Source organism: Coptis chinensis, chromosome 8 (genome assembly GCF_015680905.1).
Source record: "Coptis chinensis isolate HL-2020 chromosome 8, ASM1568090v1, whole genome shotgun sequence".
Lineage (NCBI taxonomy): Eukaryota > Viridiplantae > Streptophyta > Magnoliopsida > Ranunculales > Ranunculaceae > Coptis > Coptis chinensis.
In genome coordinates this window covers 55,311,848-55,329,175 of record NC_141463.1, presented here as the reverse complement: position 1 = coordinate 55,329,175, position 17,328 = coordinate 55,311,848, and the positions used below count along the sequence as shown (strand labels likewise).

The following is a 17,328-nucleotide window of genomic DNA, read 5'->3' as shown; positions in this document are numbered from 1 at the left end:
CCTGTTCCATACAAAATTTTAGCAACGTTTTTAAATTTGTAACGGTTATGAACCGTTGCTGATGGGTTGCAAATAAAAAAAAATCTTATATTTTGTAGCAACCAGCTAAACCTGCCCCATTTTATTAGGACGCACTTAACCTGCAAAAATAACACTACTTGTTCTATATTGAAACAAACATCTCATTTCCATATTGAAACAAACATCTCAATTCCATGATAAAGTCCCCATTGCCTTTTCATACCAGCTGACAAGTAAATAATAGCAAACACAACACAAAAACTGAAAAAAAATAAGATATTCGTTAAACCATGTATGCAATATAACTTCAAAATATTTTCTAAGAGTTACAAATTCATATTTACAAATAAGGGTAACATATTCAATACGATTTTCCAAGCAATCTCGAATCATTGCAATACCAAGTATTGGTGATGGCTTCACTCACTATAAATCCTAGTGCGGCTCCACAAAGTCCATCTAATTCCTAAAAATTTACAAAACAAATAATGAACTTAAAAATACAATAGTACTAATTAAACTCATGCAATTAATTAAATATTTGAAAATCCACATAAAGGAAGTAAGAAGTTGAACAAATGAGAAAATGGAGGGTGGAATTTTAAGCTTTTACCTTGACGAGGAGCTTGAGGTGAACATGATCATGTGATTGGGGAGCAATTATTTTGGTCTGCTTCTTGCTTTTCCCTCTATCAAATTGATACCCTACACAACGCACTGAACAACACATTGAACGACAACAAAATGATCTATCTAGCTATTCTAAAAGGCTTTGAAACATTTTATATATAAACAAAAGCACCACTTCTATAAACCTAGGACTGTCCATTTCAGTTCATGGAAAAAGTGATGTCTAACGAAATCACACATACTCATGAGAGAATTGAGGGCTTATATAGAGTTACAGTGACTCAAGATGCATCAACTAGTGCTTATCAATTTATGGGTTACTTTTTGCTTAACCTAGAACTGGGTATGGAAACAAATCTTATTATGCCCTTTCACGATAATAATAATATATTTGATTTATATGAAATATTGCAGTTACAATTGCAAGAATTCCTTTCTAAAGAATTGGATAGTGATAAGTATGAAATCATTAAGTCAGGGTTAACGAGAAAGCTAGTGAGACGACTCTATATGCCATTGATATACAATAAGAGTATAATAGCAATGTCTCATGACATTAGTGAAATTATAAGGATTATTATCCTATAGCGAAATTATGTTTTCAATTTTGGCAATGCAAATATGCGGGTATATATGATCTCATGAGGTTGATTAACCTAATCGGTTGGTCATGTTCTTTCTAGAAGAGACTAGTATTCTATAATATAAAGTATTTCACAACAGTTCAGAACGCGTAGCGAGAAAGTAGAAATAAAGGTTTCTAATAAAATAGGAATAAGGGGTCATAGGGTAACTCTTCGAATTCCTATATTGGATAGGGATACGCGCAAGAGTAAAATGGCTACCTGCGCCAAATTTATTCATCAGAAGGATGCCTTAATAGCCATTAACGTAGTCGATTTTCATTAAATGAATGTCTAGTATACACAGTACACGATAATTTCATAACAGCAGCAGTTCACGGAAGGAAAATTCCTAATTTGTATTTGGAACAATTTATTCAATTGGGTAACCCACTTAAAATCATCAATTCCTTTATTCTAGAAAATCTCATATTTGATAAGAAAAAGTGGTCGATTAATAAAGAATCTCCTATCCAAGTGATGATCTTAGAAGTATTTTAAAATCTCAGGATCAAAGGTTTTGAGTAAGAAGGATACTCTAATATGGGACAACAAGATAGATGAAATAGTGAATTGTTACGATGCCTATGTAAATACCATTGGTTGTATGAGTCATGCTTAGAAGTGGAAAGAATTTGAGGAGCACTGGAGATTTAACACGACGAGTCTAAATAATTATAGCTTGCACTATTAAGATGAAACACATGGGCATAAAACATTACACATCTTCTTATTGTGATAAGAAGGATTCAGTTGTCTATTCGATAGAAATGTTCCATGGATATTTGAACCATTTACAGCATTTAATAGAAAAGGAATCAATAAAGAAACCTTATGACGGATTAAGAATCGTTGAAGTGTTATTTAAAGAGCCTTACATTCTATGTGCGGACTCTGAAATGATAGCATTGTTAGTAATGCAATTGTTAATGAAGTATGCTTACAATAGAGATTGGAAAATAGCTGATCAATGAACATCGTCTTCGGCGGCTGCGTTTTTCGTTTTATACGGGTTTAGTTGATGGTTTTCCGCACTGGTGGCTGCCTCGGATGAGATCCTTTGCCTTTGATTGCCTTACCCTCGAACTCTATAGTTCCCCTCTCACCCGGCTTAATATCAGGATTTCTTACAAGAAAAGAATCGGCTATTGAGTAGGCACTCGTAGCAGCAATATAGATTGCCTCATGAATACTTAGTTTAAACTGTGCCTCCTCTGATAGAAGATTTTCAATCCCATTAAGATCAGATTCCATATCATCCACCTGCCTATGAATAAAAAAGATGATAACTCCATTCCTTTAAGATGTTTAGCGAACCCTTCCCGGACAATGGGCAATAGGCTTAGAACCATTAATAGACTCCTTGCAAAGGCAATAATGGGGTCAGCGAGCAGGTTCTTTTCATTCATCCAACTCCACTATGAAAGGACCCAAAGGCACAACATCCCCGGTCTTAGTAGCGGGCGGTATGGAATCCCAAGGGAAGGGGGTCTAGCAAGGGATTCCCAAAGAGATCCATCCCGTAGTTCCTCTCGAGCCAATAGTACGAATAACAAAACCAGATCCTATGCATTGAAGCAAAGGAGATCTATGCTAGGCTTCGCTAAACTAGTTTATTTATAGCCCTTACTCAGTAGAGCTTGCGTCGGTTTTTATTGGGCTTACTCGATAGAGTCCGCTTTGTTCACGGGAAGCTTATTCTGGCTGATATGATTACTGAGCGAGCAAAAGAAAATAAGGAATTGAATCATAAGAAAGGGATGGGGACACAGATCCACAACCACAAAGCCAACCAAGAGTAGCAGATGCTAGACCTGTAGACCCAGTTCAGAATCAGCCCGCAGTTCCTGAACCTGTGGATCACTACGAGAAAGAGATATGAAGAAAGCCTCCTGCAGTACCGGCCGTGTACTTGGCTCCCACTCCTATGAATCAGATAGTGCCATACGCCCCACCATAGCCGTCCGATCCTCTGATGGAGAAGATCAGTCGCCTTGAACGGGCAGTTAATAAGTTGAGTGGGGACAAGTATGATGTTGTAGATCTTGATAATCTCTCCATATACCCCAAAGTCAGGCTTCCGTATGTTTTAAGTGGCCTGAGATAGATAAGTATAACGAAACCGGATGCATCAGGAAATAGGATAAAAAGAGGCTTAACTCGACTCTGCTTGAACCCCAGGAGAGGTAACTCAATAGGTAGAGGGCTCCGAAGGAGGGTTAGGCTAGGCTAATTCGACTTCATTTGTCTGCTTGATGCTTACCATTTGGTCATGAACATCGTAAGGTGCCACTCTTCGCAAATCCCAACTCTGGATGCTTACCTATACCCGTAGTCTCAGCCACCCCTACTCGCTTTTAGCCCTTTACCGAAGAAGTTCTACTTTCCCTTTGACCTCTTGTAAGTTACTGCCTTCCTACCCTTTGAGGCAAACTATAGCTTGGTAAATAATAAATGACCTTCCTCTCCTTCTCGAGCTCTTGAAGATCCTTTATCTCATCAATAGCTTTCATAATCTCTCTGTCTTATGTCCGTCAATATTCCCCGCTGTAAATAAAATAAGCACTTTTTCATGCCCGCAACGCAGTGAATGTTCCATCAGCTGGGCCAGTTAGTTGCAAGATTTTCACTGACTGACCTCTTGTAACTCTAAACAGTTATGAATATAAGCCCTTTACGTCTCTTCGGAAGGGAATGGAACCTGGCTATGTGACTAGTCAATTTTCTTACTAATCACTCTAACGAGCAATATATGTCTATCTTCTAGTGAGAGGAACCCACATACCCACTTTCCTTTCCCCAGTACCATAGTGGTTACCGGGGCCTCATTCTAGGTGAATTACATTTTTCTCTATAAGCCTAAACTACGCCGACATAACAACACCCGATTTCGTAATAGTCGAAAAGCAACAACATTGCAATGATAACATACGTAATCTATCGGTCTTTATCTTCCACTCATTATCACCACTAGTCCATCATCTGACTTGATCCGAGAATTAGCTAATTACCATCCGATAGTACAGTCTCATTCAATAATACAACAATAAGGATAACACCGACCATAGTAGCCAATGTGAGAGTTTTAACTGTAGGAGGAAGAGGCTCAGTCTCTTTCTTCATTGCAACGTGTGCTTTTTTTATTATTATAGCGAACTCGCGTTTCATCTCCATTTGAAACTTCTCTTTTGAAAAGTCATTTTGAAGTTGGTCTTGAAACACTCCATTGAAATGTGGAAAGCCGAATGTTCTTACCCTACCCTCTGCAGCGTCCTTAAACAGGCGAGCATATTCCGTAGAAAATGCATTCCTAGGAATTGCAAGTTGTACTTCTGGTACTAACATCCACCATACTAAAAACCCAGTTAACAGAGATAGTAAAAGAGCTTGTTGAAAGGTGGTATAATGAATAAGAAGGATTGTGGTGGGTGCATGGACTACGAAACTGCTATAACTCGGTCTATTTAGAGGATCAAATTCCTTATAACCTTCTTGCTTTATTTGATTAAATAACACATTTGTCATCTCACTTAAGTGATGAGATCCGATAGGTGCATCAATAGGGCTTTGCCGATGGGCTAGTGGTTGTAGGGTTGGATGCCCCACGTCAAGCTTGATACCTTGCAAGCTGAAAGGTAGTTGGGGTGCCATAGCATCTATTGGTTGAGTCTTATTAGTTTTTAACCAAGCAATAACAGGGTTGGTATGTGTAGACCTTTGTGGGTTGTAAGAAAGAGAGGTGGGATATGAGACGCAAGAAGATGGAGACTGTGGACGACACGAACCTAGCAGTGGAGACATACGAGCTTTGAATAAAGAAAGAGACATGATAATAGATTATGATAATGAATAGGATGAATCGGCTTATTAAGAACTAAGTCAACAAATAACACTATTAGAAGAATGATCGGGGTTTTCCCGAGAAAGAATTTGGGAATATCAATTTCAAGAAGTCAACCTAATATTTCTTTTCTCTCCTCGGCTAGATACCCGATCTTATTGGTGAAATCCATATACTAGTGCCACGACTCTCCTTTGCATCAGTTAAGGACTCACTATTTGTTTTGTTAATAAACCATTGATTTGTTTTAGGAAGAATTTCTAAGACTCACATCATTGGACTTGAACACTAACCCAATTCTATTGATTCCCGGAACCAAACTCCAGCTATATTGGATTCTCTATTAGAGACTAATTCGACTTTTTAAACTGAACTACTTAGGTTTGGTAAGCAACGATACTAAGAAGCTTCCATCTGCACTATTGCATTTTCTTAAGAAAGAGATAAAGGTGAAAAGTGGCTTTGAATGCTTTCTTATAATACTTCAATCTAAAAAGAGTATTGGCGCTATTACCATAGTGCCCAATAGTTGTTTTCAGAAATCCATATATCCAAAGAGGTAATTTCACTTCTTTGATCACTTTTGTCAAAATGTATATCATAATGAACTTTGCTTTATTTTCTTCTAGGTTGGAATAGAAGCAGGGTATCGGTTTATCCTACTTCTCTGTGTAAGGGATCAAATCAATTGATATATACTCTTGTAACTTGAAACCCTCCGAAATCTCTTCACATCTCTTCTGTGAAGCTCGTTATAAGGGAATACTTGTACTTACTACTTATATACTTTAAAATAGCAGTACACAATGTGTCAATTCAACAAATCAATGTAAGTGATGCTTATTAAGTTACTGTGTCAATTAAAAAAAAAACAGCAAAAAAAAAAAAAAAACACATAAGCAGTCATTTTAGGTATACATCTGCATGTGAGTATTAACAGATATATTGGAAAACATACCTCTAGATAGTGCGACAGAACAATCAGTGCCAAGTAGCCTAAATCAGCATGCAGAAGAATTAGACACATTACCAAGAACAAATCTCGAGTAAAAAGGAGAAAGGCACTCAAAAGCGAACCTGAAAATGTGGAGGAGATGTTACAATTCAGAATCTCCATGGGAAAATTGCTTTACCAGTGATGAGTTTAGCAATTCATTGAGAACATAAAAGTATCACCCATTAATAATTTCATACATACAAATGAGCCACATTAAAACAATTCTTACAAGTAAGAGAGATTTATTACCAAAAATACAACCAACAGACCAGACGCCTACTGGGGTCAAGTAATGCGTAGCTCCAAGAAGCACTTCAGGTGCTCGATACCACAGAGTAAGGATCTAAAACCATCGTTCAAATTCAACATTACTATCTAACTAATAAATTTTAACATCATAGTCACAGGACTATATGTAGTAAGTACCTCATGAGTATACTTCTTCATTGGCAAAGTGAACCCTCAAGCAAGACCGAGATCAGATCAGCTATCTTAAGCATCATTGTCTTTGGGTCCATGAGAAGATTGTGAGGCTTCAGATCCCTATGCACCACTCCACTCCATGACCATGGCAAAAAGAAATTCCTTTGCAAAGTTGGTACATGAGATTCTTAATTGTCTGAGGCGGAATAATCTCCCCCTTATTACGAAAACTCTGCATAAACTTCTTCAAATCAGTGTCAATGAATTCAAAAACAAGATACAGAACAATTTTCCCTTCTTTATTCTGTGCTTGTTTAACATCCAACAATCTAATTTGAACAAAAAAAAAACTAATTAAACCCTAATAATAATAAATAAAAAAAGCCTAATTAAATAAAGATTGATTATTTATACCTGACGACGGAGGGATCTAGAGAAAGCATTCTGAGAATGGAGATTTCACGGAGGGTAGTGGGTGGGACACCTTCTTCGTCTTCATGAAGTCTAATTTGAACAAGTTTTCAAGTTATGTTCTTGAGAAGAAACAGAAGAATACCCTTCTTCTTCTTCATCATCATCTTCAACAACAAAGTCTTTCTCTTTCTCTTGAACATCTTCATTTGAAAAGTTTAGAAGACCATTAGTTCCATTTCCACACCATAAATCTTCATTGAAAACTTGCTGGGTCATTGTTGTTGTTTTCAAAGCAGACATCTCAGGCCAAAAACTGGTTTTCAAAGCTTTGGTTTCAACACAATCCATTTGTTGGGAATTAGAAAAGGAAGAAGAAGGGTAGGAAGTGATTGTTCTGGGGAAGAGGAGGAGGGGTTGAAGGAGAGAAAGAAGAACAAGGGTCACGAGCAAAGATAAGAAAACCCTAACCTAGCGGCTGTGAGAGAGAAAGAGAGGTTTTCTATATACCGAGCGCAATTTCTTTTTTGTTTCTCTCTTTCGAAATTTCAATGTTGTTTTGGTTTTTTGGATTTGTAACACTTCTCAAACGATTTTCAAGCGTTAGCAATTAATTCCAGAAATTCACCAAAATAAAGTAACGCGTTACTTACTAACGGTAAATAATCGTTGCAAAGCAAAAAAGGTGCATGTTGCAAATATCCTGTTATGGTGTAGTGTACCTGCCTTGAGAATTCGGCCAAGCAATCACATTCATATACATCTTCTAGATTCGCTACTCTCTATCCTCTACCACATCCATGCCCTCTTCCTACTAGACGAGGTATGATAATAATGGTTTTAAAATGTTTTTTCATGAACAATAGAATTATGAGATCATGAACAGTAAATTATATGGTGGAAAAACAATAGATAAATACTCTCTAAATTATGTGAGATAAAGGGGAGTAGTCGTGTTCGCCAAACTCTAGTTGTACACTACTTGGATACGAATCTAGATTGCAAATATGTTTCACTAATAAGAGTTAAAACAATAGATAGGAGATGAAAACAGTAAATTTAAATGATGAATAAAGGAATTAGAAGGGGTTTAATCCACCACGCGATTCGATTAACTATTAGTTAGTATCGAATCGCTTGTATTGATCCCTAGTGAATACCAATTCCTCTCGGATTGAGGTTTCACTATCATGAGAGTGTAGCTCCACCACAAATCTCTTTGGTGGTGGCTCTATACTCTAGTTCTCTGTTATGAGCTCTATCTCTAGTTACTCATAATGAAGAACTTGAAGTTCTTAATTGCAAAACAATAAATGTTAATGATTAATCATCCTCACATAGCTTCATAAACCTCTTCTAATGGAGATTTAGCCTAGTGTCATTGGAATCATATTAACTAAATATATTAAAGACATAATTGAAAAACTAAATTAAATGAAGAATTAAAGCTTTTGATTGATTGAGAATTAATGGTGGCTACGTACAATTGCTAAACCTAATTATAACTAAAGAAACATAAACCTAAATTAAACTAACGGTTTGCTAGAAGAGAGGTTTAGTGTTTAGCCTTAACTTTCTTTATATAGGAGAGGGTTAGGGTTATATTTTCGTGCATGGGCCAAAAAGGAGGACTTTGGGCCTCTAATGTGAGCCCAAAGTCCATTAGGTTAAATCTAAAGAGGCCACAGCTGCTGGAAATTACTTTCTTGCCTTTTTTGTTACAACCCTGATTGGGGCAAAGCTGGGTCCATTGGAAATTTGATTCTGAGCCGGTCATTTTGACATAAAGTAGGCCCAATTCGGAGGCCCAAGTCTAACGATACGGCCTGTTGAAGTTCTGTTGACTTTCTGTCCTTTTTCTATCTGGATTGACTTTGACTTCCCAGCTTTGACTGGGCTTAAAAAAGGTTTTTCTCTATGATTATTGGGCTTTAAACGTAGAACTTCCTTGGCAATCATCTTGACTCGTTTTCCATACAAAAGTGGTGTTTTTCGTCACTTAATCAACTTCAAGTCCTAAAATGTACAAAAACACGTACATAAACAGTTCTAACTCTCATTTATTATAAATATAATTGGCTTAAGTAGAGTACTATTAAGGGGTTTAAACTACACTTTTGGGTGCTTATCATACCACCCCCAAACAGCATTTTGCTTGTCCTCAAGCAAAGATGAAAAATAAAAACAGATAAGTGGCCAAAAATGTGGTCCTAACTAATCTTGTTTTGCAGAGTGCGATTGCATTGACCATATGTAACAAGGTCTTAAACCACTAGGAATTATCTAGTGGATGAGTTATGCCTCGTGAGAGTTTTCCAGAGAAGGTACTCACAAACTTCATTTATACTACAACGACTAAGAGATAAAAATAAAATTTCCTAATTTAATCTCAGATATCTATACATCTCAATAACAAAATAATAAAAACAATGCTTCTGAAACCTAAGCTAATACACGCATAATAATCAAATCATCTAACAATACACATGCATGCTATGAACTATGTTATGAAATGCAATGGCAGGTCCGTTTCTGGAATTTTTGGAATAACATCCTTAAATAGGTTCGCACAACTTGTCAAGACAAAAATACTCTGATTTTTCCACTCAAGTTAGCTCACTCCAGTATGTAGTGGGCACACATTTCCTCACAATCTCAATGACGTCCAAAAGAGCCGAGGTCGATCAATCACATCTACTACTTACTATCACACCAAATTAATCCTAATTGAGCTAGAGCTCTTTATTAGGTGATACGGGGCTAAGGCGATGGTTTAAGAAGAAACAGAATGGATATTTAAATAAACAAGTTTGAGATAATAGGGTCTTCAATTATATGTAACTAGAGAAAACTTTATTCTTACTTTTCTTCTATACTTACTTAGGTTCCATCCTTAGCCTTTTTATTTTGGCTTTTTATACTCCTTTTATTCTATTTTTGGATTTTTTTGTTTTATTTTTGTTTTTGTTTTTGTTTTGTTTTATTTTCTTTGGATATAAACTTCTTTTCTTTTTCTTTTCTGAAGCAACTAACTAATTTTTTGTTTTCTACAGGTCTTTCTCTTTATTCCCTTTACTCATCCTATTCTCAGACTTGTTCAAAGATGGGTAGGCTTATTTTTATTTTTATTGGTTTAAAAGATGGGTAAAGGATTTGTAGTTGCGAAAAGGCTAATGAAAAGTTCAGTGGGGCGACTAGCGGATAATTACTTATAGGTATGAATTTTTAGCTATATAGATCCAAAGATGGCCTAAATTCTTGCTTAGGATATGATATGGTGATCAAGCAAGTGGATGTGTAATTTCTCTAGTTAGATTATATGTCTCCTTTGTGTCATCACTCAAATACTCACTTATATGAGGTTTTTAGGCTAGAATCTCACAGGATATGTAAAATTAAGTAGTCTAACCTAGGTCTCGAAAAAATACTGCCAAGTACACTCATACATGCTCATGCAAGATGTTAATGAAAAGATACAATGACTATTATCTACGTATTAACCTAAGTTTCTAAGAACTACGCTTAATTCTATTGCTACTTGAGATTTCTAGACTAATATCATCATGGAAAAGGAAATAATACCATTATCCTAAGTGCATAGTATAAACAATTTTTATGCTTTTTCTATTTTTTTTATACGATAATTAATACGTAATATACAACCTAATATGTGCTTAAACATTTACATCATGTTTTTATACCACCCCAAAACATAATTATGTTTTGTCCCCAAAGTATGGAATGAAAATAAAGGATAGAGAGTACCATAGAAACGTGCTTGTAAATGGGAGCACCTATGAAAGAAAGTTAAACAATACAAATATAAAGAATTAAAATGCAGGCACAACTCCTATATGAGTTCCATCCATAATGGAGATAACAGTAAATATAAAGTCGCTTGGGACATAAGCAGACTCTAACAGAAAAATAATAAATATTACCATATATAGTTGTTATCTAATCATGCATTTTCCTCCAGTTGCTCCACATTTGTGAAATAAGGTTCTTTTAAATCTTGCATATCTATGACTACTTTCCAAGCCTTTATCCTGTTTTCATCTACCCTAGCCAACCTATTTAGTGCAATTTGGTCAGACGGGGTGCATGGGGCTACTAGGTGAGGTTGTAGGTGCCAGCCAGGCCAAACCATAGCACGTAAAGAACGGACTATAATATTGGTCGTGTGCATTGTATCAACCTTAACCTAATTAGTGAAACGTGTACAGAATTTAGGGAAAAAGAATAGCATAATACGAGTGACTGTAACTGGCATAAGAAGGTACTGATGCCTAATAGTCTGTGCTCTTGCAAGACCATCCACTATGGTTTTGGATATATCATAATACCAACCCACTTCGGCTAAAGAGAAGTAAGCGTTGCATGCGCGGGGATCTGTGGATTTGAAGTGCCAATCTCCTAGGATATTAAGCATAAGGAAAAGCATAGCAAGGCCCGTCATTGAGGGCCATGCTTCCTAAGGATACATTATGTTGGCCTTGGTGTTCTACTCGAAATATACCAGCACCATAAGTCTCGTGGAAATTTACCCAATCAAAATGATTGTCATTATCATCTATATAGTTAAGCTCGTTATGTAGGGCGGCAGTTGGAATTTCTAAGGCGCATGCAATTAAGTACTTAGTCATTAAACAAGGTTTGTCATCTAATGTCACTATGAGTCCATCTTCTCCAGGGGAGCATGTGTAGAATTCAACATGATCATAAAAATATGTAGTAAGTGCAGGGGAATAAATTTGATCAGGTCTTACCAGTAGGGTTTCCCAATGGTGCTCCATAATCATATCATCAAAATATGCACCGTACTTATCATTGAGAAATAGGTCCTCAAAATACTATTCTGGTATAATTTTTGGAATAGACATAGCAAACAAGTAATGAATTGAAGTATTTGAAGTTAGAAAAGTGGAACCTGGAAATCCGAGCCTACTGCGTGGCGGTTAGGGTGCACGCGCGCTTGGAATAACCCTTGGGTGGGCGTGGTGCGTGAGTTAGAATGCTGATACATGTTTATACTGATAGGGTTAAATACTAAAAGCATTACTTTTGAATTAACTCTAATTCTTTATATTTTGAATGAGAATCATATGGGCAAATGTTATGCATATTATATATGTTATTAGTTATATGCATGTGTCTAATACTTTATGTTGTAGATGATATGGTGTGTGGTGACACACAGAAGATCATATCATCAGTACCTTATAAAATATAAGTAAACGTTCATCACCTAGATGGATTTGGACAAACCATTGGTACAGTTGTAGTATAATCTAGTATTAGTCTATCTTGACTATAGGATTACACTAATACACTTTGTGTGTATTGAACAGGACCAAGTGAGGTTGGTTCTCTTTATACTGACTATATAAGAGAACAAACGTCTCTGTTATTATAGATGCTGTCCTCTTAATCCGGATATAATAACGGGCACTTACGTGCATTGTACATTGCTTTAAATCATCAATGAGTGAGATTCATTTGTGAATCAACAAACTCGATGGATTGGGTAATGACATTATATGTAAGGTGTGTTGTTGATTATAGAAAGAATCCGTGACCCGTAGGAAGTCGGGTTGATGATGTCCCCTTGAGGAGCTCATAAAGATTGTCATGTAAACCCTGCATGTGGATTTATTCCGACATGACAATGAGGTTGAGTGGTACTACTCAAGGACAAAAGAAGTTGATTGATGTAGTTGTCAGTAACTTGACTTAATCAATGGGTATTCAATATCTTAAACACGGGGAGATCAACAAGCATATAATATGGAGCCTATAAACGTTGACACATAATTTGGGATTAGGGCGGTAGTGCAATAATGGCCTTTAGTGGAATAAGCCATTTGTTGACGGACTTGGGCTGTGTGTTCTGAGCGAACATGAGAAGCCCAAGCCCGTCAGGAGGCCCAACCCTAATTTCTCCTCATGGTCCCTGTTGTAGCCTATAAAAACAAACCCTTCTCTCAAGGCCGAATTCACTATTCATTGGTTTAAAAAGAAAGGCAAGAAAAGTAGATCTGAATTCGTTTCTAGCTTTATGAGTGAGATAGGCCAAGAGAGAAAGAAGGGGGTTGGTAGATCGTTGCCCACACAACGTCCAATCTATTGATAGGAATACAACAGAAGATTAAGAGGTTGTTGATTTCACAGCTATTGGATTCTCAGAGTTATCTTAGCCGATCTCAAAGGTATGTTTTCCAATCAAAATCGTGAGAACCCATTAATTCAGCTGCGCATGGTTTTCACGGTTTGTAGAAATTTACATTCTGAAATAACGGTTCCTACGTATACGAGCATGGTGCGCGCTAATTTTGCTTTTGTGTGAGGCGCGTGTGTGCTTTGAGATTCACCGATGTGTTTAGGGTTTTCAGTTATGAAACTACATGCTTAGAGATCGATTTTATAGTGTTTGGTTGCTAAGTCTAAGGCTGGATTGTTACTAAAATAAAAAGATGTGAAAAACATATTTTTAGAATAGTTTCCTACACAAGAATTCTATTTCAGTTTTTTGAAATTTCTATATATGATTAGCCTCCGAAATTCCCTGAAATTTTGACATTCCACGAAATTTAAGGTTCCTAATTACATTATGGATCCCAATTGATTTTAACAAGGCCCATGGGTTGCATATAATGGGTTTCTCTATGAGATGCTTTTGAAATTTCGTGAAACTTTGGAATTCCTCGAAATATCAGGTACCTAATTACATTGTGGTCCCAATTAAATTATACAAGGCCCAAAGGTTCTTATGTTTTGGCCTAAAACTTATATAAATGTGATTAAGGCATGCAATTTCATACGTTAAGATATATTAAAATATACCACCCCCAAACAATTTGAGAGGGGGTGGGGGGGGGGGGGGGGTGTGTTATCTAAACATGCTGAATATCAACAGAAAAACTATATGGTAAAATAAAAATATGTGATTAATCATGTATTAAATTTAACAATACATGCATAGATGAATAATCACATAAACTAGATATATTAACTACTTAAGTACAGAATGCAATAAACATATAATTAAACTTAAATTACTGAAACAAATACGGAATTTAAATAGTTATTACAAAACAAGAATAGATTCTAATCAAATTCATCATAACAATTCAAAAATAAAGAAGCTATCCATGGGAAGAAGATGGTCCAAAACCATCAGTAGGACATCGACGACGACGCTCACATCTAGAGTTAGAAGAAGAAGGTGAACCTCCTAGCTGGGGCAAATGGCTCAAGACCTTGGCTTGAAAAGCTGACTGTGCCTCTTCCATGTTCTCTAAAGTGTTAAACATGTCAGCGTGGTTGTCGGCTATGGTTCAAATATTAGCTCTAAGCTGCATTGATCACGTTGAATGGAACCCTGACGCTTCTGTATAGTTTCACAGAGCGTAGAAAGGGTTCGCTGGTGATCGTAAAGCGTACGCATCCCGCTATGGAGTAGTGAAAAACGTGCAAAATCAGAAGAAGCACAGTCCATAGCATTCTCAGCAAAACAAACAAGATATTCATCTTCATCCTCATCATGATCTATCCCATCAGCTCTCTCTTCAGGCAATGTCCAATTCCTTCGGACACACTCACTATACGCCTTTGCATTTGAGTGAAGCTTAAGATGAGTCCTATGTGACTCAGGCACGTGATAAAAGTAAAATTGATAGTCTACCTATGAAATGAACGATGAACTCAAAACGTAAGTAAACTAAACTAATCTTTAATGATGCTTTATATTTATCAAAGATTCTACTCTCAAGTCTATGAGATATAGTGGAGTAGAGTGATTTGTTCCACTCTTAGTCCTTCCGCATGCTATGTTCTCAAGTGTAAGTACTCTAACTTAAAGTCTAATGAGAGTTTTACGAAAAGGGCAACAGACTACGATGCAACTACCCACGAAATGCAACTAGTCGACGATGGGAATAACTAAGGAAATGCTACGTTGATTCGATGATAAGGAGTTAGAGGGGGATTGATTCCACCTTAACTTCGACTTAATCCTATTAACCATTTAATCGTTGTAATCGAATTGAATTGCTTTGAAACGATTGGTTCTTCCTAATCCCTAATTACACATGGCATTCCTACCAATTCATAACTAGCATGTGAAGCGATTAAACCCATTCTCATGGTGAACTAATCGTTTCTAGAGTGGAAAGGAAATTACGACGATTCTACGATATTCGAATCAAGCTTTCATCAAGGCTTCTCAACCCCTCTAATGGAGGTTTAGCCGAGAATCATTCTAATCATTTCGATTACATTTAAACTAAACATGATATAAAGAATTGAAATTTACTTAATTAAACAATAATGAAATCTAATTTAATGACTAAAATGAAATAAGGACAGGAATTGAAATTAGATCTAGAAATGGAAATGACAAAATCGAAATTGATAAAAATACTACTTTATTGATCTAATCAAAATGAAGAACAAGATTCAAAGGTTTAATCTAATACAATAATTGAAATGGAACTAAACTTAATTAATCTACATGAAAAACTAGATCTAGAATTCATTAATGGAGGCTAACTAATCTAAATCTAATCTAGGTCTAACTATCTACCATTAACAAAGAGCTAAGCTTTTGTTTTTATACATTCATATCCAAAAATCGTGCATGGGCTTGGAGCCATGTTTTGGGCCATAGAATCAGGCCCAAAACCCAATTCTTTAAGTCCAAAAAGGCCTCTTCAGCTGCAGTTGGCTTCAACAGACTTTCCGTCCACTTCTGATCCTCTAATTTGGTCAAGGCTTAAACCATTGGAAAGCTCTTTCCGAGCCGGTCGTTTTGACATAAGGTAGGCCCCATTCCGAGGTCTGAGTCCAAAGATATGTCCTTCGGAAGTTCTGCTGACTTTGTGTGCTATTTCGGCCCGCGTCGACTTTTCAGATTTTGACCGGGCTTTTAGAAAGGCTTTGTCTTCTCGAAACTTGGCCTTTAATCACGGAACTCCTTAGTAACCGACCTTTGCTCCTTTATCTCGCTAAAGTGGCACATTTCTGCACATAATGGACTTTGAAGCCTGAAATGCATAAAAACACGTAATCAGTGTTAACTCTTAATTCTTATTCACATAATTGGTCTAAAAGTATGACTGTTAAAGGGTTAAAACTACAGTTTTGGGCTATTATCAAACCACCCCCAAACAGCATTTTGCTTGTCCTAAAGCAAAGATGAGAAATTAACATAAGTGACCAAAAATGGAGTTCTATCTACTTCTCGTTTTACGAAAGCGATTGCATTAACCATATGCAACAAGGCCTTAAACCACTAGGAATTCTCTAGTGACGAAGTTATAGCCTCATGAGAGTTTTTCAGTGAAGGTACTCACAAACTTCATCTATACTACAAAACGACTAAGAAATAAAACTATTGTTTCCTTATTCATGCTCCAACTATCTATACATCTCACTAGCTATGAACAAGAATAACCAAGTCAAAACCTAAGCTAATATATGCATAATAATCAATCATCTATAATAAACATATATACAATGAGTAATACTATGAAATGTCTAGCGTGTCCGTTTCTGAACTTCGAATAAGCGTCCTTAAGTAGGTTCTCACAATAATAGTCAAGATACAACACTGATTTTTCCACTCAAGTTTAGCTACTCTAGTCTTGCGATGGGCACACTTTACCTTACAATCTCAATGACAACAAGGAAGCGAGTCGATCAAACGCATCTGCCACTTACTATCACACTAGCCTATTCCTAATTGAGCTAGAGGTCTTTATTAGGTGTTGCGGGGATTAGGAGATGGTTTAAGAAGGAAGGAAATGGATATTCAAAAAGGACAAGTCTAAGATAATAGAGTCTTCATATTATGTAACTAGAGAAAACCTTGTTATTTACTTTTGCTTCTACACTTTGTTTCCATCCTTAGCCATATTTTTCTTTTTCTTTTCTCTTTTTCTTTTCTCTTTGGCTTTTGACTCCCTTTTATTCTATTTTTGGAGTTTTTATTTTATTTCTATTTTTATTTTTCTTTTCCTTGGATGGAAACTTCTTTTCTTTATTTTCTGAAGCAATTAACTAACTTTTGTTTACACAGGTTTTTCTCTTCTTCTTTCTTCCTCATTCTATTCTCAGACTTATTCTAAATTGGGTAGGTTGATTTATTTATTTATTTATTTTGTTTTTGTTTTTGTAACAGGGTAAAGGATTTGTGGTTTATGAAAGGGTAAAGAAAGGCTCAGAGGGGCGACTAGCGGGAAATAATTCATAGGTTTGATTTTTTGGCTATATCGATAAAAAAAGGGCCTAAATTCTCGCTTAGGATATGGCATAGTGATCAAGCAAGTGGACGTGTGATATCTCTATCCGGATTTTACTTCTCCCTTGTGTCATTTCTCAAA

The 17,328-nt window shown here is 36.3% G+C and overlaps 1 long non-coding RNA gene across 1 annotated transcript; it reads right to left on the bottom strand.

Moving 5' to 3' along the window:
- Nucleotides 1–283: 283 nt before the first annotated feature.
- Nucleotides 284–1,141, bottom strand: LOC147482012 (uncharacterized). Its single transcript, XR_015203465.1, has 2 exons — nt 635–1,141; nt 284–487 (listed from the first exon to the last, which is right to left on the bottom strand). It is a non-coding gene; the product is annotated as an uncharacterized LOC147482012 (long non-coding RNA).
- Nucleotides 1,142–17,328: the final 16,187 nt, after the last annotated feature.